General features: G+C 37.5%; 1 long non-coding RNA gene across 1 annotated transcript; it reads right to left on the bottom strand.

Annotated features, from left to right (window-relative positions):
• Nucleotides 1-14,525: 14,525 nt before the first annotated feature.
• LOC117402497 (uncharacterized) lies at nucleotides 14,526-21,777 on the bottom strand. The gene is made up of 6 exons (XR_009328704.1): nucleotides 21,391-21,777; nucleotides 20,614-20,936; nucleotides 19,884-19,937; nucleotides 19,718-19,798; nucleotides 19,050-19,124; nucleotides 14,526-17,192 (listed from the first exon to the last, which is right to left on the bottom strand). It is a non-coding gene; the product is annotated as an uncharacterized LOC117402497 (long non-coding RNA).
• Between the last annotated feature and the right edge of the window lie 2,069 nt (nucleotides 21,778-23,846).

Consider the following 23,846-nt stretch of genomic DNA (forward strand, 5'->3'; position numbering starts at 1 on the left):
GTTGGGTTTAATCCCCTTATTTCAGGAGCAGACATCTCAATTTATTCAACAAAAATCTGTGTTGCTTTTTGTCACACTTGAGATGAAACAATCCTATTTTATTATTACACAGGACAAAATCAATTCTGTTAGCCTCTGATTTATATAAAATACATTACTTTGTTTCATTATTGTTTACTATACTTGTTTTACACAAGTACAAATATATGGGGTAACACCCACTTAAATGTTCTCTGATTTTAGATGGTAACAGAAAATGTTAAGGCTCTTCCGTTTCCAGCAATAATGACTGGAATACACCCTTCACAAACTCCACTAAACACTCCAAGCCACAAAGTATTACTCCGCATTACATTCAAGTTACAACCTGTTACAATCAAAACAGAACCACAGAATGAGTTAGAGGAAATTAATCTGCCATTGACACCTTAAGCTATAAATGTTATGACTATGATCAGAATAAACCACAAGCACACTAAAATTTAAGCTTTTAACATAAAATTAGAATATAATGAATTGTATCACTTAAATTTTAGTTCAATTTTTATGATTTTTGTCTTTATATTTTTACATACAAGGTAAATACAATAAATTGTAGGTTTTGAGCCACGACATAGTGATAGTCTCAGCATTCTCCACCCAATCAATGTTCTCTCTAAGTCTCTTACTTTCACTAATCATGCTGTAAATTCTAAAAAGATGTACCATATCCCTTCGACTTTAAGATGAAGCCCATATTTCCCACCCTCAATTTGAGGAAAAAATAAAACATCATATAAAGATGCATTTACAAAGATACAACCTCACTTATGCATATAACAGCCGTTTATACAAAGGAATACTCCAAACTTGTCTATTAGGCATATTGGTAAAGCATATTGTATATTTGTAAATTAACATGCATGGGCTCCCTTGGGTTCTAAACCCTGTCAGGTACTGACAGGGACTGCAGTAACCACAGACCGTACATGACACAGTATCCATGATTTTAGTACCTGAAATGTTAGTGAGAAATGTACTTTTACAGAAATTAAAGGTGACCTGAAGGGGTTTAACAGTAATTTTAGCAAAATACAGGAGAAAATCTGTCCCGTGAGATAAAACGAGAGTCCCGGCAAATAAGGTAGAGTTGGCAGGTCTGTGCCTGTATGTCATGGATAATTAGCGATCGGGCAGTCATGTTCCTGTTTGTGTACCCGGGCAGTCACGTCTTTTGTTGACCATTCTAGTAATACACACACCACTATACTCAAATTTAAGATGCAGGCCATTTCTGAGAAGAAAAAATGGTTTAACCCTTTAAGGACCGTGGTCATGTAAACACGATCATACTGAAGTGTCATTCTGGTCCGTGACCGGTTAAACACAATAAAAAAAACACACACTTCATTCGCGTACTATGCTACCATACTTTGCAGTACAGCTTATTAACGCATATCATTTTTTCGTGTGACGTCTCTGAGACGGGCATTTCATTTTTAAAGGGCGGATACAGGTTACAGCAGCAGGCAGAAACAAAACATGACAGGAACTTGTTTAAAGATAAGAAAGAAACGGAAAAACACTGTAAATCCGATGTATTTGACTTATAATTCTATTAGAACATTTATTCTGTTTCATGTGTTTTGATATACAGGTATGTGTTTTTACAATATTTATACCTATCAAGAACTACATTAATGAGGTACGGTTTTTTTTCCTTATTACTAATAATAATGGAAGGAAGAACTATTATTTTATTGTCCATTATTGCTTCTAAGACCCTGAGAATAAACATTTGTTATGGCATTGCAATCAGGTGAAACAATGTAATTTGCCCAAACATCAATATTGTTATACATGTATTTCTATGCAGAATACACAATAATTTAAAAAAACTTAACGTTTAAAAAAAAAAATTGTGTATTCAAAAAAAAAAAGCAAAACATTTTTATGGTTTCTGAAGTACTTATAATGTTCCCCAGTGTTCTGAATAAAAAAGGACACTAATTCCAAGATGATACTGTATAAAATATTATTATTTGTGAATTTTTATACGAAGAGAGTCAAATACAGCAACAAAAAAACCCTGGTCCTATTGCTCCCCATCCCGGGCCCACAGCAGGTCAATCGCCTTCGGAAACGTCCCTCGGCACCACCCCTCAGGGTCTCTCAGCTAGTCCCACGTTGCCTTCGAGGACCTTGGACCCTCGTGCTCCTGGTGCTCAGGCCCCTCCCTCATAGGTGCTGGAGCTGGCACTGGCTTCTTCGCTTTTTTCCAGGAACTGACACTCCTTCCCTTCTTCCTCTTTGGAGCAGGTGGCTGAAAAGGGCCATGCACAAGGCCGCACACAGTGGAGTGGCCGGGCTCCGTGCATGTGAAGCACCACTCCTCCCCTTTGAGGCAGATTAGGCAGGTGTCCTGGTCCGTCTGCGGCAATGGTATGGCCTTCAGATGGATCCACTCCTACATCGTATCCACCTCACCTCAATGGAAGGCCTGCATAAAGAGGGGGTCTTCCTAGGGGCTCATGTCCAGGAGGTGCCCATACTCCAGACAGGCGAGGCACCATGGAGCTCCTCCTACCTTCAACTCCCTCTGATGAGCATGCCACCATTCCGTATCCTCATCCACCTTCTCCATTCCTCAAAAAAAAACAACAACAAAAAAAATCCTCTTTCAAAACTGTGAACCCACAGTTGAACCCTTCTCCTAGCCTGTGTCTGTGGAAGCTCTGTTTCCCACTTTCTGACACCATATGTGACACGATGGCTTGTGTGGGGACGTCAGCCCCGGAAGAAACACACAGACAGCACTGGGGTAAATGAAGCGCTGATGCACATGTTTAATAAATGAACAAATAAAAAGTTTAAACAAAACACTAGCACAAAACAAATGGCACGTTGGCCAAAATAAATAGACAAAACAGTGGACAAACCTCAAGCACGATACTTGTTTCAGCATGCGTAGCAATTGTTCATGATTCTTTCTCCTTCTCTCTCTCTCCCGTTCTCCACTGCGAACACACCAACCCCCCTGTGCGTGAAACACTGACTGTTTTATGCAGCTGTACCAAGACTCGATTGCTAATCAATCATTCAACTGAATCTCCGCACAGTCTGCACGTGAACTACTTTATGACACACCCATGCCCAAATAGTAATACACATTTTATCTGCACGTGAAGTGATTGTGCAATCCCGTGCCTAAATACAAATATATTTTCTTTAATTATTTAAATCACTCCTGCTACAGTAGGTGATAAATACAGCAAACAAGGTGTGGGGCTGCGCTGGAGATATGTTGATATGCAGTGCCTTTAAACCTGTTTTACTGTGAATAAAATTACTTTATTCAATTTAAACAGCGCTTGTTGTGTAAAGTTATTTATTATATAAAATAAATTGGGCCTGACAAGCCTCACAGGTGCAGAATAAATGGGTTAAACATTTTTACTTCTAATTTACGTGTAGATATTTCTAATCCAAACATAGTACTTTACTTGAATCTTAAAGTCTTTGAAACGTAATACTTATTCTGGATTTGTGGTCGTTGTTGCAAAACAAAGTCGGAATGTGGTTGTCTTCTTCGAAACACAAGAGTTGCAGTTGGATGTGGAGTCAACATCTTGGAAGGATGTTGGCAGTATGACGCTGAATGGAGCGTCATACTGTCGACTCTGAGGTCACATCATGGCGATGTTTTTCAGGATCAAGGAGAGAGTCCAAGAGTCTAAGGAGAAGAGAAAGAGTTCAAGAGAATGAGTTAATCCTTGTTTCACTTTAAATATAGCGCCCAAAGAGTCATTTAATTTGGTGATCCAATCATTTCCAGCTAAAACAGGATGTTTATGCCCGAACGAAATCAGTCCTTTCATCGGCTTCCAGAGTTTGAATGACATTTCCTTTTACACAAGCAATGTGCATCATTAACATAAGCAGCTTTACTTATCCTCCTCGATAGATAGATAACAGTAAACAAAACAAAATTTATAGAATAAAACTTAATTTTGATATAACTTTAGTTATATTGATCATAGAAGGATCAAAAGTTTCATTACCCTAATTAAATTACTGTTACAAGCATGTTAAACACATTGTACAATTATTAAAGGAAAATTATTTATTATTTATTTATTTTTAAATTTAGTCATTGCCAATTAGTTTTTCTTATTTTCTCCCCAATTTGAAATGCCCAATTATTTTTAGGCTCAGCTCACCGCTACCACCCCTGCGCTGACTCGGGAGGGCCGAACATGAACACACGCTGTCCTCCGAAGCGTGTGCCGTCAGCCGCCCGCTTCTTTACACTTTGCAGACTCACCGTGCAGCCACCTCAGAGCTACAGCGTAGGAGGACAACGCAGCTCTGGGCAGCTTACAGGCAAGCCCGCAGGCACCCGGCCAGACTACAGGGGTCGCTGGTGCGCGGTGAGCCGTGGACACCCTGGCCGACCTAACCCTACCTCCCCCCGGACGACGCTCGGCCAATTGAGCGCCGCCCCCTGGGAGCTCCCGTCCACGGTCGGCTGTGGAATAGCCTGGACTCGAACCGGCGACGTCCAGGCTATAGAGCGCATCCTGCACTCTAGCGAGTGCTTTTACTGGATGCGCCACTCGGGAGCCCCAGGAAAATTATTTTAAGAATTATTTTCACTTTAACTTCATTAAAACACAATAAATATTTCAATTTTATTGGGAAAACATACTTAAAACAACTCTTAAACTTGCATCCGGAAGTTAAATTGTTACTCGTTAGTCAAACTACGTTTGCAATCCAGTTTAGTCATTTCATGGGAGAGAGTCATTACACTTCGTATCCAGCAGGTGTCGCACTTCCTAACCCTTTACAGGCAGAAAGTTGTATATTGGCTTTCAGACAGATGCTCTTAATTAAAAGATAAGAATCAGCTTTGTTTGTGTACACAAGAATGGCAGGTCACCATAGCAGGTAATCTAAACTGTTCCCCAATTTACATCTTTACGACCTTGTTAGCAATATCTAGTCCTTTGAAGTAGATGTAGGCTGTTTTGGGGGAAAGGAAGGGAGAGACAAACATCACAGCATCTCATTCCCATAGTATAAAATTTGAAATATTATATTACCAAGTACATTCAGTTATAAGTACGATTTTTCCCCACAATCCCTCTAAAATACCTGATGTTAAAAACAGTATTCCTAACAAGGGGCAGCAGTGTGGAGTAGTGGTTAGGGCTCTGGACTCTTGACTGGGGGGTTGTGGGTTCAATCCCCAGTGGGGGACACTGCTGTTGTACCCTTGAGCAAGGTACTTTACCTAGATTGCTCCAGTAAAAACCAAACTGTATAAATGGGTAATTGTATGTAAAAATAATGTGATATCTGTATAATGTGAAATAATGTATAATGTGATATCTTGTAACAATTGTAAGTCGCCCTGGATAAGGGCGTCTGCTAAGAAATAAATAATAATAATAATAAAGTAATGCATCTGCTGGGAGGATAAGTTCAAGACATTGACTTGCCCTGGAAGTTACCTTTCAAGCACAAAATCCTATGCAGAACTTTCTGTCAAAAGGGGTATTCACATTCCACTTAGCAATGCCCACCTCCAAGGAGGATAGGAGACTACACAAATTGGACATCATGAGGGCTGTTAGCTACTATATTAGCAGGATCTGGAAAACCAGACCCAGGGAGCAACTGTTTGTCTCCTTTTCCTCTGCAAACCATTGAAGACCAGTCTCAAAATAGATCCTTTCACAATGGATCACCAAGTGCATAAAGACCTGCTTCGAACTGGAAAGCAGGCCACTACCTGGGAAGGTGAAAGCAATCACTCAGGGGATTCTCGGCCTCTTGGGGTGCCCATTACTGATATATGCAATGCGGCTGCATGGTCTTCCTTTCATACATTTACACCCTTGGGTTTGGTTTCATCTGATAGAATGCAGGATCACTTCTGTTGGATCATGGGAATTGGAGTTAATGTGTGAAGTTTGTTACATCTGGAAGAAACCCATTTACAGGTAAATCTTGCATTTTGTATCTTTCAGCACTAAGTTACAGAATTAATATCTCATGATAACTAATTGATACAATGAAATGTCTTTTGCAGAAAAAACAAAAGATTGGTCTGCTGTTTTAAGTGCTTTTAGCCACACGGCAGAGCTGACCAGGGGTCAATTACTCTTGTAATTGTCTAATTCATAATGAATTTCCATTACAATGTAATTTTAATTGTAGTTGAACCTTAGCACACCTGTGTAATTGTAATTATACCATATACTTAATCAATTACAGTTCAATTACACATTTATTTGTCATACTTATTTCATAATTTGATAAATGTGTGATTCACTGCATATCAGCATACTTTTGCTGAATGACAAAAATAAAAGTTAAACAGTATGTTTCTGTATTTGTACCTGATTATTGTATGTGATTATTGCTTGGTAAACATGTTAATGTTTTTAGTTGTTTTTAATATAATTGTAATTATAATTGTAATTACTGCAGCGTAATTGTAATTTAACAAAATATGCTGCTGTAATTGTAATTATACTCATAATTGACCCCAGGTCTGCTGCAGAGCAGGCTGCCATATTCACTGTTGAAAGAGTCACGTGCCTTCCTATTTGAAACAAAGAAATACACTCACAACAGTTAATAAGTATAAAATTGTTTAAACACTCCCTACCTTCTGATTGGCTGATGAAATTAAGGTCAACAGATGGTATGTTACTGTACTATGCATGTAAACAAACAGTAAAAACCTGGGTGTGATCTCCATAGCCATACAGTGCTTGCTGTAATTTATTTTTGAAAATAAAAAATGCGGGTTGCATATATATATATATATATATATATATATATATATATATATATATATACAGACGTGCTCAAATTTGTTGGTACCCCTCCACAAAAAACGAAGAATGCACAATTTTCTCTGAAATAACTTGAAACTGACAAAAGTAATTTGCATCCACCATTGTTTATTCCATATTTAATAGAAATCAGACTTTGCTTTTGATTTTTTATTCAACATAATATTGTAAATAATAAAACAAATGAAAATGGCATGGACAAAAATGATGGGACCCCTAACCTAATATTTTGTTGCACAACCTTTAGAGGCAATCACTGCAATCAAACGTTTTCTGTAGCTCTCAATGAGACTTCTGCACCTGTTAACAGGTAGTTTGGCCCACTCTTCCTGAGCAAACTGCTCCAGCTGTCTCAGGTTTGATGGGTGCCTTCTCCAGACTGCAAGTTTCAGCTCTTTCCATAGATGTTCGATAGGATTCAGATCAGGACTCATAGAAGGCCACTTCAGAATAGTCCAATGTTTTGTTCTTATCCATTCTTGGGTGCTTTTAGCTGTGTGTTTTGGGTCATTATCCTGTTGGAGGACCCATGACCTGCGACTGAGACAGAGCTTTCTGACACTGGGCAGTACGTTTCGCTCCAGAATGCCTTGATAGTCTTGAGATTTCATTGTGCCCTGCACAGATTCAAGGCACCCTGTGCCAGGCGCAGCAAAGCAGCCCCAAAACATAACCGAGCCTCCTCCATGTTTCACTGTAGGTATGGTGTTCTTTTCTTTGAAAGCTTCATTTTTTCGTCTGTGAACATAGAGCTGATGTGACTTGCCAAAAAGCTCCAGTTTTGACTCATCTGTCCAAAGAACATTCTCCCAGAAGGATTGTGGCTTGTCAATATGCATTTTAGCAAATTCCAGTCTGGCTTTTTTATGTTTTTCTGTCAAAAGTGGAGTCCTCCTGGGTCTTCTTCCATGGAGCCCACTTTCGCTCAAAAAGCGACGGATGGTGCGATCAGAAACTGACGTACCTTCACCTTGGAGTTCAGCTTGTATCTCTTTGGCAGTTATCCTTGGTTCTTTTTCTACCATTCACACTATCCTTCTGTTCAATCTGGGGTCGATTTTCCTTTTGCGGCCGCACCCAGGGAGTTTGGCTACAGTTCTATGGACCTTAAACTTCTTAATAGTATTTGCAACTGTTGTCACAGGAACATCAAGCTGCTTGGAGATGGTCTTGTAGCCTTTACCTTTACCATGCTTGTCTATTATTTTCTTTCTGATCTCCTCAGACAACTCTCTCCTTTGCTTTCTCTGGTCCATGTTCAGTGTGGTGCACACAATGATACCAAACAGCACAGTGACTACTTTTCTCCATTTAAATAGGCTGAATGACTGATTGCAAGATTGGAGACATGTGTGATACTAATTAAAGAAACTAATTAGTTTGAAATATCACTATAATCCAATTATTTATTATCTTTTCTAAGGGGTACCAACAAATGTGTCCAGGCCATTTTAGAATATCTTTGTAGAATAAGCAATAATTCATCTCTTTTCACAGCTTCTTTGCTTTATTCTATGACATACCAAAGGCATGCAAGTATACATGATAAAATAGCTTTTAATTTCATCACTTTTCAGGAGGAATGAAGCATTATTTCAATGAGCTGTAAGGGTACCAACAAATTTGAGCACGTCTGTATATATATATATCTTCATTCTGAGTGCAGGCTATCGTTTGATAAAGAAAAACAAGCAATTTGCCACATTTTAGGCCCGCTTTTCAGTCACATATGTGAATGCACAAAGGCGCCTTTGTGAAAACAGAACACACATGTTATTACAGAAATAATATATTTTTTAATTTACATAGAAAATTTGACGGTGTATTACAGTAGTGAATTCAGCCGGGCTGAATCTACAGTTATCAGTCACATTAACAAGTAGTCTTTTCCTTCCGTTTTTGACATCCAGATTTGTGTCTTTTTTTTGGAGGTTCCAGAGGTTCTGCAGGTTTCATTTTTGATGGTTTAAAATCGTACACTTATAATAGGCGTTTAGGCATTATGATAATAATAATAGACATTATGATAATGAGACACGACAAAACGCTTGTCAAATAAGTATTGTTTGTTGGAAAGTATGACGGAAATGTTCCAATTATTATAGAATTTCTTTAATTTGCACATTTGTATAATTGTATGTCGAGATCAGTCAATAGCTTTCAGCTTTACGAAGAACTGGAGAGGACGGAAGCCAATAGGGTGTGAGAAGAGGCGGGACTAAGGGAACAGGGCGCAAGCAGGAAAAGAGAAAAGAAAAAAGGGGAGATCTGAAAAGTTTCACTGCACTGCACGCATACAGTTTAGTTTAGTTTAGAGAAAACTAAACATTTCTAGCCCTAAAGGCTGCTTGAGCTGGCACAGAAATAGTACATTTACTCATATTTGCAATTTTATTTCTATATATGTGTGGGCCCCCCTCTGGCGTTGGGCCCTGGGTGCTTGCCCGGGTTGCCCAGGTGCTGATGCCGGCCCTGGATTAATGTTATGCTGGACGCGGACACTTTGATGCAGTGCACTTGGTGTGAAAGGACCTTTAGCCACTGCACAAAGAACCAGGCTAGGGGTCAGAATCTCATTTCATTTCTAACTCGATGTTTGTGTTTTAAGAAATGTTTTCAATAGTTGCTGAATACAAATATTTTAATGCTCTCAAGGAGCACGTTCTTGATCATGTGCTTCTATGGATTTTGCTGGTAATCAGCTTAACACTAACTACGAAGGCGGTCAATTTGACCATTTGCGGTTTTTAAATGTAATTTACTCCACCTGTCTGGCAGATACTGGGCTGTGCGTTTATGACTTTTCCTAAATACAGTGCCTGTAGAAAGTCTACACCCCCTTGAACTTTTTTCACATTTTGTTGTGTCAGTGCCTCAGAGTTTCATGCATTTAAATGAGGATTTGTTTCCACTTATCTACACACCATACTCCACACTGTTAAGGGGAAAGAAGTTTTTATTGAGAAAAAAATTATATATTAAAAATACAAAACTGAAAGATCATAATTGGATAGGTCTCCACCCCCCTGAGTTAATACTTGGTGGAAGCACCTTTGGCAGCAATTACACCTGTGAGTCTGTTGGGATAGGTCTCTACCAACTTTACACACCTAGATTTGGCAATATTTGACCATTCTTCTTTACAAAACTGTTCAAGCTCTGTCAAGTTCCTTGGGGAGCATTGATGGATAGCAGTCTTCAAGTCATGACACAAATTTTCGATTGGGTTTAGGTTGGGGCTCTGACTGGACCACTCAAGGACATTTACCTTTTTGTTCCTTAGCCACTCCAGTGTAGCTTTGGCTGTGTGTTTTGGGCTGTTGTCATGCTGAAAGGTGAACTGTCCCAGTTTCAGCTTTCTTGCAGAGGGCAGCAGGTTTTCCTCAAGGACTTCTCTGTACTTTGCTCCATTCATTTTCCCTTCTATCCTGACAAGTGCCCCAGTCCCTGCTGATGAGAAACATCCCCATAACATGATGCTGCCACCACCATGCTTCACAGTAGGGATGGTGTTCTTTGGGTGATGCGCTGTGTTGGGTTTGCGCCAAACATAACGCTGTGCATTTAGGCCAAAAAGTTCCATTTTAGTTTCGTCAGAGCACAAAACTTTTTGCCACATGGCTACAGAATCTCCTGAGTGTTTTTTGCAGACTTCAAACGGAATTCAAGGTGGGCTTTCTTGAGTAATGGCTTCCTTCTTGCCACCCTACCATACAGGCCAGATTTGTGGAGTGCTTGGGATATTGTTGTCACATGCACACTTTGACCAGTCTTGGCCATAAAAGCCTGTAGTTCTTGCAAAGTTGCAATTGGCCTCTTGGTAGCCTCTCTGATCAGTCTCCTTCTTGCTCGGTCATCCAGTTTGGAGGGACGACCTGATGTAGGCAGGGTCTTGGTGGTGCCATACACCTTCCACTTCTTAATAATCGTCTTGACCGTGCTCCAAGGGACATTCAAGGCCTTTGATATTTTTTTATACCCATCCTTTGATCTGTGCCTTTCAACAACTTAGTCAAGGAGTTCTTTTGAAGGCGCCTTGGTGCTCATGTTTGAGTCTTTGCTTTGAAATGCACTATCCAGCAGAGGGAACCTACAGGAACTGCTGAATTTATCCAGAAATCATGTGAATCACTACATTTAACATAGGTGGAGGCCATTTAACTTGGTGTGTGATTTTGAGGGTGATTGATTACACCTGAGCTGATTGCTATTACAAGGGGGTGGACACTTATCCAACCAAGCTATTTCAGTTTTTATTTTTAATTAATTTTGTACAAATTTCTAGAATATTTTTTTCTCTTGGAAGTTGTGGGGTAGGATGTGTAGATAAATGAAATAAAAAAACAATTTTAATGCATTTTAATTTCAGGCCATAAGGCAACAAAAGGTGAATATTTTGAAAGGGGGTGTAGACTTTCTATAGGCACTGTATATGTATTAATTTTCCTAACAAAGTAGGAGACACAGGGTTGCAAAAATAAGGGATATAACCCTCATACCTAGAACTATCAGACCGGTCAAACTGACTGCTACATAGAAAACAATTGTATTTTGCTTATACAGTACAGTATTCTATTTTATTATTTGTATTTTTCAGTCAGGACTGTGCCGGCAATTTATTGAACTGTGAGCCCTGACATGAATGGCTTCTTATAATCTAAGGTGTCTGTTGTAATTCAATTAGCCTTTTATAGCATCTACTGTCTGTCATGTAAGCAGTTATCCGTCTACTGTCTGTCATGTGAGCAGGGCTGTGTGACAGAGAGCGAAGGTATTTGAGCTGCAAATCTCCCTCCCGACCAGAAAATGTTTTGTGTAAGGTTGGTGGTATGCTTCCCCTCGACTGGCGGATTCGACGGTTGGTGAAAACTGGAAGTCAGACATCTTGGAGGAAGCACGTACCTGTGCATACATGGAATGACTCTATTGCGATCAGCTGCAGGGCAGGCAGCGATTGGATAAGCTAGGGTGCCAGGCTGATCGCGGGAAGGAGTTCTGGTAGTACAATGAGGATGCAGATACGCGAGTATGGCCCCTTACGCTGGATATGAAACCTGATCTGGAGCGCTTTGTGTTTGTTATTTTTTTGTTAAGTTTTACAGAGGAGGATTGAGAGCCAGGAGCTGCAGCCACAGAGCCAGCACACACCTTGAGCACTACCCTCACTGCACCGAGAGTGAAACACACCAGCGTGCAGCGGGAACATTTTTCCAATAGCTTCCCATGCTGCTCCCATGATCTTACTGGATTTTATTTAGCGCTATTTCAAAATGTGGCCAGTCTCGACCCAAAATAACTGTTGAGGGTTTTTTCTTTTTGTATTTTTTGGGAATAGACATTTGGGGGGTTTCTAAAGGGTTTTATAATTAATAATAGATTCCAATTAGCTAGAACATTCTTATAGCTCGATTTAACAAAGATCGACAACATCAAGAAAACTTCCCTTTTCAAAACATGAGCTCAATGCACCTGGGTAGCTTGGGGCTTCAGGAATTACCCAAGGTCTCTGCATTGTTTTACATTCAGAAACTTTTGTTTAAATAGCCTACACAGAGCAACAATTCAGTAAAATAAAAACACTTATTTGTGATTTATGTGTTTTAAAATACAATAAAGTAAGAAATGTAGCCGACCGAATAAAAAAAAAAAATAGACAATAAGAAAGCGTTCAATTAGTGAACATTGACATTGGGTCTAATTAACAACAACTGCAGTAATAATAATAATAATAATAATAATAATAATAATAATAATCTGAACAGGCACTAAATTCAAACTGTCAGGCCAATGTTAACAAAACATTGCATTTCAATGATCCTTTTAAAAAATTGAAACTATACCTTTTATATTTTGAGCAGATGCCTAATTATTATTATTATTTATTTCTTAGCAGACACCCTTATCCAGGGCGACTTACAATTGTTACAAGATATCACATTATTTTTACATACAATTACCCATTTATACAGTTGGGTTTTTACTGGAGCAATCTGCTGCCCCAATGCAATCCATGTAAAGTAGTTGTAAAGTGATTAAGAAACATGTGGTAGTAAAACCAGGTAAAATACAGCCTATGACATTCACAGGACACATTGTTAAAAAAGCTAACACTAACAAAAGGAAATGCCAGTCTTAATCAAAGGGTATCAGTATTACTAACGAGTCTCTGAATTTCAAATGTGTGAATGTCAACCATTGATTGGTCTTGTACTATTTGGATTCTTGTGAATCACACTCCAGAACAACACTGAAAACCCTTTTATATGTGTTAATATAACAAGCTGCTATCTTTCAGAGGCACCAGTGTCCTTTACAAAGCATACTCTGAATACTATACTCGTTCAGAAATTAAATCGATACAGGACTTGTATCATTCTATGACTCAATCTATCAAAGAATAACTATTGTAATGTCATATTATTACGTTAAGCACATTAGAGTTAAAGTAAAAATATACGTTAACAGCTTTATTAAAAAAAATATAGGGTTTGTCAGTTTGCTGTGCATTTTTAAAAACTGTTGAAGGCACTGGTATTTATTATAACATTTATAACTTCAGCTGCTGCATATAGCCTTCTGTGTGCTGGGTGTGCACAAAAATGTTCTCTGAGTACGTCTGGTGCCGAGCAGAAGTCACTTTCATTTTAATACATTTTTCTTTTGTAATAGGCGTAGTTAAGCAACACAGGGGGCTGCACCTCTTTCCTGTAAAACATATTTAGTATAAATATAATTTTAGGTAGAAACACTTCATATACATAAGGGTGCTCCCACTTTTTCAGGTGAAACAGTTTGTTTGTATATGACAACACCCACTTTTTGAGGTGTGCAGCTGCAGATCTTCAATATACCTTTGTTAATATCAAGTGGCAGTGTGTCTGAGTGTGTTACCTGGTGTGGCATTCAGGACATGATGTCAAATCAGAGGTCAGGGGTCTGTGTTTGTGTCAAATCAGATGTCAGGGGTTTTTACTTCAGGGCACATGGACATGTTAGACTTCATAAATTGAGTTCTGCTGACATTTTATCTTATCAAATCCACCAGAAAATATCATCACAGTACAGCCTGTGCCATCAGGAATTCTGGGGTCTAAAAGTGTCTTATCAAACAAGGAAAATAAATCATAAATCATGTCTATTCACCAGCAGATATATATATATTTTTTTTCTTAAAGCAAGTAAAATTGTTTCTAGTGCTGTCGGCTTTTGTTCACAGTGACATATTGGCTGTAGGTATGTGCATGTGACAGATGCTGCCTTGTGTAGAAACTAGAAGCCCCACTTCCAAATTGCACATATTGAATGTTGGATCAGGAGAGTAAGTCTTGATATATACATCAACATCTGACAATACTTTTGAATTAATGTATGTAACACGCATTTTTTTTATCTCCATTGTTTAATTTCCAGTTTATATTTCAGGTAACACACATAGGTATAGCTGTATGAAGGCAGTTTAGAAATGAAGGTTGCTGCAAAATATAAACTGGAAATTAAACAATGGATTATATATATATATACACACACACACACACACACACACACACACACACACACACACACACACACACACACACACACTCATTACAAACATTTTGGCCAGCCTGGGACCTTATTTAAATAATATATTTTATTTTAATATAACTCAGCACATCAGTTTATATCATATGCCAAACACTTATTTTTATTTATAATTGGATGATTTAATATTTACAATATATACATATTGCACATTAGCTGGAATGTTTATACATTTAATGTACAGAAAGACTAATGACATTAGCTTGAAAAAAATACATATATACACACATGTATTTTGTGTGTGTGTGTGTATATATATATATATATATATACACACACACCACTGAGTTTCAGAAAATATGCTGTTTGTCTTTTACAGAATGTAAACTATGACCAGCACTTTCTAAATCAAATCAACTTTGCTTAAGAGATAATGTCTTGCAAAGACAAAAAGGCAAGAAAATTGTCATGTAATTTATAATTTAACCATGGGATACAATATGACCCCAGTATTCAAAGTAAATGTGGTTGCTGAGACCCAGGAATTTGCTTTAAACTTAGGTTACATTTTGTCAAGTAATAACCAGTGCTGTGAAGACGTTACATTAGGGGGCTGATGTAAGGTGCGTTGCAAACAATTGCAGCTGCAAAATCCAAATTGCCTAGCGGCCAGGCAATTATTTTGCACTGCGGCCTATGTAACTTAAGAGCAATGCAAATTACTCAACACGCACAAATCATGAGCTGCAATCATGATAATGAGGGTCTCAATGAGTGGCCGCACTTTAAGCCCGGAAAATGGAGGAGGTTGTGTCACAAAAAAATCTTTGCGAGCGGGCATCACGCACTGCCCGATGGAATCAAGGGACGAACAATTTGTAGTCAGAAAGCAGAGAAAGTAATTCTACGTAATTACCTCTACTTGAGGAATTGATGCCTTGATCGTGCCCCCTGAATGTCAGTTCTTGCTTGCCAAAGTAAACAACAGAATCAATCAAGCATTTAAGATGTTTTCTTACATGCTCATTGTGATGTACTGTATCTGCTTCTGCTCATCTAGTTGAACACAATCTGGGTTTGTCCAAAAGTTTTGAGTGTTACAGTGGCTTGCAAGTGATTTTGGAAACGCTCATGTTTTTGTGCTGACTTCGATAGACATCCTAGATTGCTGTAGCCAGTGCTGTTCCATATCGCTTTTTCTGTACTGAAAGCAGTATCATTTTTTTACCGGTAAGTTACGGATACCTATCATAATTTGAATGTTGGAAGTGGTGAGTATATCCCTTCCCATTCCTGTGTCTTTATGGTGTATACCTCAATTTTTTAACAATCTCCAATTTGTCTGAGAAAGTTTTCTTAAAAACTGATTCGTAACCAAATTGACTACGATGTCTCTGTTTTTAATTTGTAAAAAGCAATTATAAATATTACTTTGAATTTCTCAATATAATTCTCAATAACGGTCTCTAGAATATTAGCAATATCGCAGAAAATTCAGCTATTCTTACATTCTTACACCACGCACCCTAGCATATATATATATATATATATATATATATGTGTGTGTGTGTGTAATTAGTGAGAATAGAGAGAATACATGCATGTCTCCAGTCATATAAACTAACGTGGTAAAGTAATTGGTTGCTAAGTTTGAGACTTGCGAGTGAGTATAACACAAAAGCTGATGTGACGGAATTGTTTAAACATGTTTAAATATTAAACGTTTAAATTTTGCGAGCCGACTGAAATCGATCAGCCGATCCTGTAAAAGCACACCGAAAAGCATAACACACTGCCTATGTGACTAACAAATTGCGTCGCTATTGATCGTATCGGGCAGTGCATCCAGTTAGATGAGTTAGGAGTACAGAGAAGACAATCGATCCCAAACAAAGTGACCCTGGGTTTGAATATGCAGTGTCTTCTCCGTCTTGCCCTTCTCCTCCAAAGGTTTTCCTGCCTGTCCTCTACAAGAGCCAAGAGTCGCCGCATGTGGCGGTGTACCACAGCAGCCACCCTGAGGCCAATGACAGGTCTCTGCAGGTGTGTGCTTTTATACAGTTCTTAATTACTCGCTTCTACAATGGTTTGCACCTTGTCGAGGATGTGCAACGTTTTTGGAAGGGTCAGCAATTGCCCAAGTGCAAAGCAAATCCTTACATCTCATTATAATGTTTGCGCCTGCTTAGTATGCCAGATCCCTGCCCAATTCCATGCTCTTTTCTTCAACTGAATATATTTCAGATATCATTTAAATGGATTCATGATGGCAAAGTGCTAATTTGATAGCGTGTGCAGAACGGCAGGTGAAAACCATTCTTTAAATACGCTGCATTTAGTGACCGTTAAAGTTCCACTTTACGCCAGCTAAACACGTTTTTTAGCAGTAATATGGGTGTTTTGCAGCCGCAAATCACTTTGCACATATCCTTACATCAGCCCCTAGATGTCAATATAAATATGACCCACAATCGTATGTTAGACAAAATAGAAGTAGCTTCCAAATGTTTTAAGGAATAACACATTTGTCTAGTTTCTTTTGGCAGCAATACAATGCAGAACAGTGGCATGTTTTTTTTTTTCTTCTTCTTTGTTTTTCAATATATCTTCTTCGTACTGTCAAACGTTAGTACCATTTTTAACAATTGCGGTATGTCCGCAAACAATGCTGACAACATAAACATGTGTAAAGAAGTCTATGGAAGTATTCCACCAATTTGCAAAAATAAATCTTTGTTTACAATGGACATGATATAAAGGTTTTGAGTTGGTTTCCGAGGCACTTTTTCTTGGTTCTTGGGATTTCTCATATTACAGTGCACCCTGTATAGGAAAGAAGAACATGATATAATTCTGCTGTTTTTAATTGTATTTGAAATGTAGGCTTATCATTTCTTGTCAAATAGACATGATGGGTCTTAGGAAGTTATATAAATAATTTGTTACAATTACAAAGTGTTTGTTTATTAAAATAATCTGATTTGAGGGGTTGTACATAACAGTTATATTGGTTTTTATTTAACTACTCTAAAAATAGCTACATTTTTAGTTGGAACATTCTGGAAACAGTGTTTTATTATTTTAGTTATTTGTGTTCTGCAGTATTGTTATTGTTAATATTTCTACTTATAGACAGCTTCCAGTGGTATCCCGCTTATCAACGCTTCTAAAGCAGATTGTTAGCCTTTTTTAAGTAATGTGTCCAACAGGTCTAGGGAAATGTTAAAGTTTTTATCGCATTGTTGACCTGTAAAAGGAAAGTAAACCTTAGCCTTTGATGATTGTGTTGAGTCATCCGAAATAGTATTATTATTATTATTATTCGTTTATTTAGCAGACGCCTTTATCCAACGTGACTTACAGAGACTAGGGTGTGTGAACTATGCATCAGCTGCAGAGTCACTTACAACTACGTCTCACCCAAAAGACGGAGCACAAGGAGGTTAAGTGACTTGCTCAGGGTCACACAATGAGTCAGTGGTTGAGGTGGGATTTGAACCGGGGACCTCCTGGTTACATGCCCTTTTCTTTAACCACTGGACCACACAGCCTCCTATCAAGTAGCACCCTTGAGCCGGTGCGAAGTAGATCATAAAAGACCAATAAACAATATCGTGATCTGATTATTTAAATGAATTATACATTTTATATATTTAAATCATTGCCTTACTTATTTCATTAAATATAGCCAAATAATAAGGAAAATACATCTATAGTTGTATATTTCTAAATGGTGTCCATTAAGTGAAAACCACTCTAAAATGTGAATGGTTCTAATGTTACATGTCAGGCATAAACAAAGCAGACCTTTAATTGCTTACGTTTAAGTGTAGCACATGCCTTGCAAACACAAAAGGCAATGTCAGTAACATTTGGAAGATGCTACTTATTGCTGCTTAACTGGCTACATGACTGATGGGTCTTTCTTAGAATCTGCATTTTCATGGGTATAACAAAAACTTTATACTTAAAAACAACCATTTGAAATGTAAAGAAACACCAGTATGTTGCTTTAGCGTGTTCTTATCACCGCCAAACACTGTTAAAGTACTGTTTTTTTTTTATATTTTACAGTTTTATATAATTTTATGTCATTCGCTTGTATGCTCTATTTCACACATAACAAACTGCTTCAATACCAGGGGCAAAAAGCACTGCTGTCAACTTAGACACATGTACCCTTTTGAAAAAACTAAAAACTCTTCATGCTACAAAACAAGTAAATAGAAGGTCATCTAACCTTATGAGTTGCTTGTTTTTAGTGTTGTGGCATTAACAGTTTGATTTCCCTTTCACAAACAAGTGAGCAAGTTGCACCTGATAGAAATAGTGTGATATTCACATGTGTTGTAAGTAGTATGGAATCTGGCCCTAATGCTTAGTTGTGTTTAAAAAGGAAACATATATAATTTGAAACAAATGGAACCCTTGGTAGCTCTCTATTACGTACATGGTGCTGTAAATTGTGCACAGCCACTAGTTTGAGTGATGTTCCTACCCCCCCTCAAGAACATTTACAACCTGTTACAGTATTTTTTCATGCTTAGTACCTTTCCAAATTTAGACAGGCAAGTCAATCTTTATAACAAGGATTCCCCCTTGTTTTCTCAGGTCATACATGTTTAATGATTAGAATGTATATGCTACATAGCTAAGCTTTCAAATATAACTGGGGCTTACCTTTTTAAGGCTAACCTTCCATGCACATTGGACTCACGGCTAATCTTGTAAGAAGTCTTGCACACCTCTTGTAATCTGTAAAATAATATGGGAATACAATTAACTGTCAATTGTAGTCCTGTGGAGATAATCTGAATGTTAATATAAAAATAAACCTTAACAAGTAAAACAATACATGCAAAAATAAAATACTATAATGAAAATACAGTAAACTCGATAACCCGGATCAGTTGGGATGGGGCCCTGTTCAAATTAGTGATTTGTTCAGAGTACTGATTGAAATCTTTACTAAAAGGTCTTTGTTTTGTGTTTTTCATACCTTTTGATACTATTTCATCAAAAATCTGTAAAAACCCTTAGAATAAAAAATAAAGAGAAAACTAAATGTTTTACACACGTGTTATAAAATGATGATATTGAAATTGTTTTTTTTTCCCTGCAGCTGCTATCACGTGCATTTCGTTATTTTAGCATAATTTGAATAGGGTTGTTCAGACTACCGGGGTTCAGATTAGTGAGAGTCTTTCACACAACAGTTTAACTATGGAATGTTCTGTTTATTAACAATATTGGGTAGGTTAAACAGGATTACTGTTTTTTGTGCTGTTTTTTTTTTTTACATTATCAGGAAAGTCTTTTTCTATTTAGGAAAGGGACGTGGCACTTACATGCTGGTATTGTGCAGTCTCTGGTGTTGTGATAAAGCCGGTGGAAGTGTTTAGTGCACTTTGGACTGAAGTAAAGAGGTCCTGGAAGAAGATAAAAAGCCATGAGTAAACACTGTTGGTTGTCAACATGCAAAACACATATAAGCAAAAAAGTGCTTCGCCTTACCTGTTAAATGATTCAAAAACTTTTCTTTCGTTCTAAGATCTCTGGGAAAGATTTCTGCAAAGGAAAAAAACATATTATAAAAGTACATTTTTCTGCCACAGTAATAGTCTGAAGCATTTTTTCTGTATTGTACATGTTCCTCTTGGCAAAGCACTACATTCCTTTTTGATTTGCAGTTGTGTAATTGATTATTAGCTAACACACCAACATTGATTTTTTTTTTTAATTAACAGCAAGATCATACAAACATAAACTCCATACACTAACAAACAAATTGTGCACTGATCTTACACTAAAAATAAAAATCTACAATAAATTGAAAATGTTGCCCCAATTGAAATAACTTTATTTTTACTTATATCTATCTATCTATCTATCTATCTATCTATCTATCTATCTATCTATCTATCTATCTATCTATCTACACACACACACTATGAAACCAAATATTAAAGAATTAAACCTACATCTTATACAACAGACTTTCAACATATCTTAGTATTTATTTAGTACTTAGTTTATTTTTTAACATTGTTTTTGTGAGTCTAAAGTATATTACCAATCCATTAAAATAAACAGAAATGTGTTCAAATATGTTACATTTTGTGTTTAATTACAGAACATTTGGTTTTTAGTGTCGTTTTTATAACAATGCACATACACATTTTTTGTCAATAAAACAGCTAAACTCAGATATGTATAATATACAGAAACGCTTTATATCACTTACCAACTCGCTGGTCTTCATTATAAGACTTGTAATTATGTACTCCCTTAGGATCAAAAGTGTAATTGTTTTGCTTTGTTAAATATTGTACACTATTTTCCACATCTTGTGAACTGTGCTTTTTCAACTGATTCACAGTTTCCATTATCAAGTTCAAGAGGGTTTTACTGTCCCTCATGTCCCTGTGCTCAGTCCCCTCTTTGCAGTATCCAGCTGTGCACATTATGAACACCAGTCCCAGAAAGAGAGGCGATCTCAGTCCGTTCATCGCTACTGAAAGATGTTTATAATACGCCTTTTCCTCAGCTTCGGTTCTTCTTATTACCCTAAAAGACACAAATTATTCAAGATGTGAGTGCTTCATGGATGTAAGACATGAATTGAGAGACAAGCAGCATCAAGCAAGATGATACTAACCACTTGTATTATGTTGCTAATGGTATCAGTTGACCCGCTTTATACTATTTGCTAATCGCAGTTCACAAATTTAACACTCGATATATAACCTGCACTTGTGATAGCTTACACCAACTGACATTATTTTCAATTCAGAGTTGTATTTTAACACAAGACTATCTTTGTAAACTAAATCGCCTCTAGTTTCTGTCAAAGTAAATGCATGTGCTGTCACGTAATGCAAAGTGCTCGTCCGTAGATCGTGTCTACTTTTCTATTCTGCAATTTCAAACCCAATAAAAGCTAACTTTGCAAGAACAGAACACTGCTATACCAGTATACTGAACACAACGTTTTAATATTGTATATAAGTGAAAAAACTACCTGTTTGCTTTTGTTTTCTTTCAAAGTGTATCTGTATTCCTTTTTCAGAAGTTAACTCCCACTGTGGTCACGGATTATAAATGACAAAGTAGCACTCAATCTTCAGAAGCACCATCCACTCATTCCAAGTAATTGCTCTGCACCGTGTCAGTCCAAACGCAGGTTCTTATATATGTATAGATGCAGTTAGCTGCATAGGCTGGTTTTATCGACTTGAAAGTGGGTGGAAAAAGAATAAAACTGCACTTGGCAACTTTTTTTTCTGTGTCTGTTGATGAAGTTTCCCTCTTTGGCAGGGGCTCGCTCACTTTTTATTCTGTTGCAGACGCAAGGAAGCTGTCCCTGTGGGTTAGCCCGGCGTGTCTTTAATTAGAAACGCGTTGAGAACCCTCTCTGAAAAATGCATTTTATTTTCCCGATCATAAGACGTATGCTGAACAGAGCTGCAAGTCTTTCGTCAGCCTGTATCGATTCGGAAATATATGTGTTTACCAGGAACTTTGTATTTCCTTAAACGGGAATGTCTGGTATAGACATGGTCATTACGCGAGCATGCAGTTTAAATGGTCGTTATCTCTTAATTTTCTTGGAGAGGATGGCTCGATCAATACCAACTTCACGTTTCACTTTAGGTTTCAGAGCAATAACTGGAAATCCGAGTGGTAAATTAAATTATGAGAAATTGTGGTAAGCATTAGCAATTGTCTGACAAACGAAAACTGAGTACAGAAATACAACACTGTACTGGTAGCCTGTAAAAGAAACCGGACTGAAGCAATCCGAAAACACACGTGTCGACTTGTGTAGCTTTATTTGGTTAAACATATTATTTATATGCCACTCCCTGTAAGTAAATGAGATAAAGTATGAGGTAACTGACTTTTCCTTTTTTTTCTTGTTTCTTTTTTTGGGGAGGGATATGGAAATACAATGTACTGGTAGACTGTAAGAAACCGGACAGAGGCCATCAGAACACAAGTGTCGACCTGTGTAGCTTTATTTGCTTAAACATATTATTTATATGCCACTCCCTATAAGTAAATGAGATAAAGTATGAGGTAACTGACTTTTCCTTTTTTTTCTTGTTTCTTTTTGGGGGGGGGGGGGGTATGTTGATCGTGCTAAATAAATGTATTATTATTTCAGTTGTTTACATTTTAGATAACAATATTAAATAAAAGGAGGAGGCAGTTTATAAAATGTAGCCAACTATGACATTCCCTTGACTTCATCTTTCAGAATGACAACACTGCCACTTAGCGAGTTCAAATAAAACAACATCTGAATATATAAACACGACAGATGTTCATATTCAGTCTGATACTGTTGATTCTGAAAGTAAAAGAACCACCATTTGTTTCTCAAATTTGAAAAGGCTGTTAGAAGGGGTCAACTTTGGTTCCTGTGCCTGTTTGTGTTTAGTAAAGAACACCTCTGGAACACTACTGTATTTTTTAATGTTCATACAAAAGAATATTGCTCATAGCTGTAGTGAGATCATACTTTTTTTTTTTTTTTTTTTTTTTTTTTTTTTAATGATATACTATTTGGTATACTATGAGAATAGCATACAGCTGCACATCTCTTCTCATTATCTCGCCACAATTTGATGACAAATTAGGACCACAGACTATTTTTCTTTTCTTTTTTTTTTTCTCGGAGCACTTATTTAAGCTCTTTGTGACCTAAATTAATTTTAGGATAATCTGGTCTTAGAAAACGTGCGTTTGAGAACTACAACTGTCACGAAACTACCAGGGTGGTGGTGGACACGTTTAACCTGCACAACTGTTGGGAAAGATAGAGATCTTGGTTAACGCAGGCGGGCGCCTCACACAGGGCAAGACCATCCACACACAGGTGGGGGGCGGATACGAACCCGGGACCTCTTGCACAAAAACATAACACCGATACCGCTGTACAAAAGAGCCACCATTGCAAGGAGCGTATATCGTATTAATTAACATTTCTGTACTGTGGGTGTTGTAGAGAGATTTAAAACGACACATTTTGTTTTTGAATTGAAAGTGATGGTCTCAAAGTTCAAGAATGGGTCAAAGTTCAAGTATGTATATATATATATATATATATATATATATATATATATATATATATATATATATATATATAGTGTGGAGTAGTGGTTAAGGCCCTGGACTCTTGACCGGAGGGTCGCGGGTTCAGTCCCAGGTGGGGGACACTGCTGCTGTACCCTTGAGCAAGGTACTTTACCTAGATTACTCCAGTAAAAACCCAACTGTATACATGGGTAATTGTATACATAAAAAATAATGTAATATCTTGTAACAATTGTAAGTCGCCCCGGATAAGGGTGTCTGCTAAGAAATAATTATATATATATATAGTTGTGTATCATTATAATATAATAATGTTCATTGCTTTCTGTCCTCGATTGAAATAAAAAGGGACTTTCATTCACTTGCTCTGTTCCCCAA

This window comes from Acipenser ruthenus, chromosome 5, assembly GCF_902713425.1.
Source record: "Acipenser ruthenus chromosome 5, fAciRut3.2 maternal haplotype, whole genome shotgun sequence".
Classification (NCBI taxonomy): Eukaryota; Metazoa; Chordata; class Actinopteri; order Acipenseriformes; family Acipenseridae; genus Acipenser; species Acipenser ruthenus.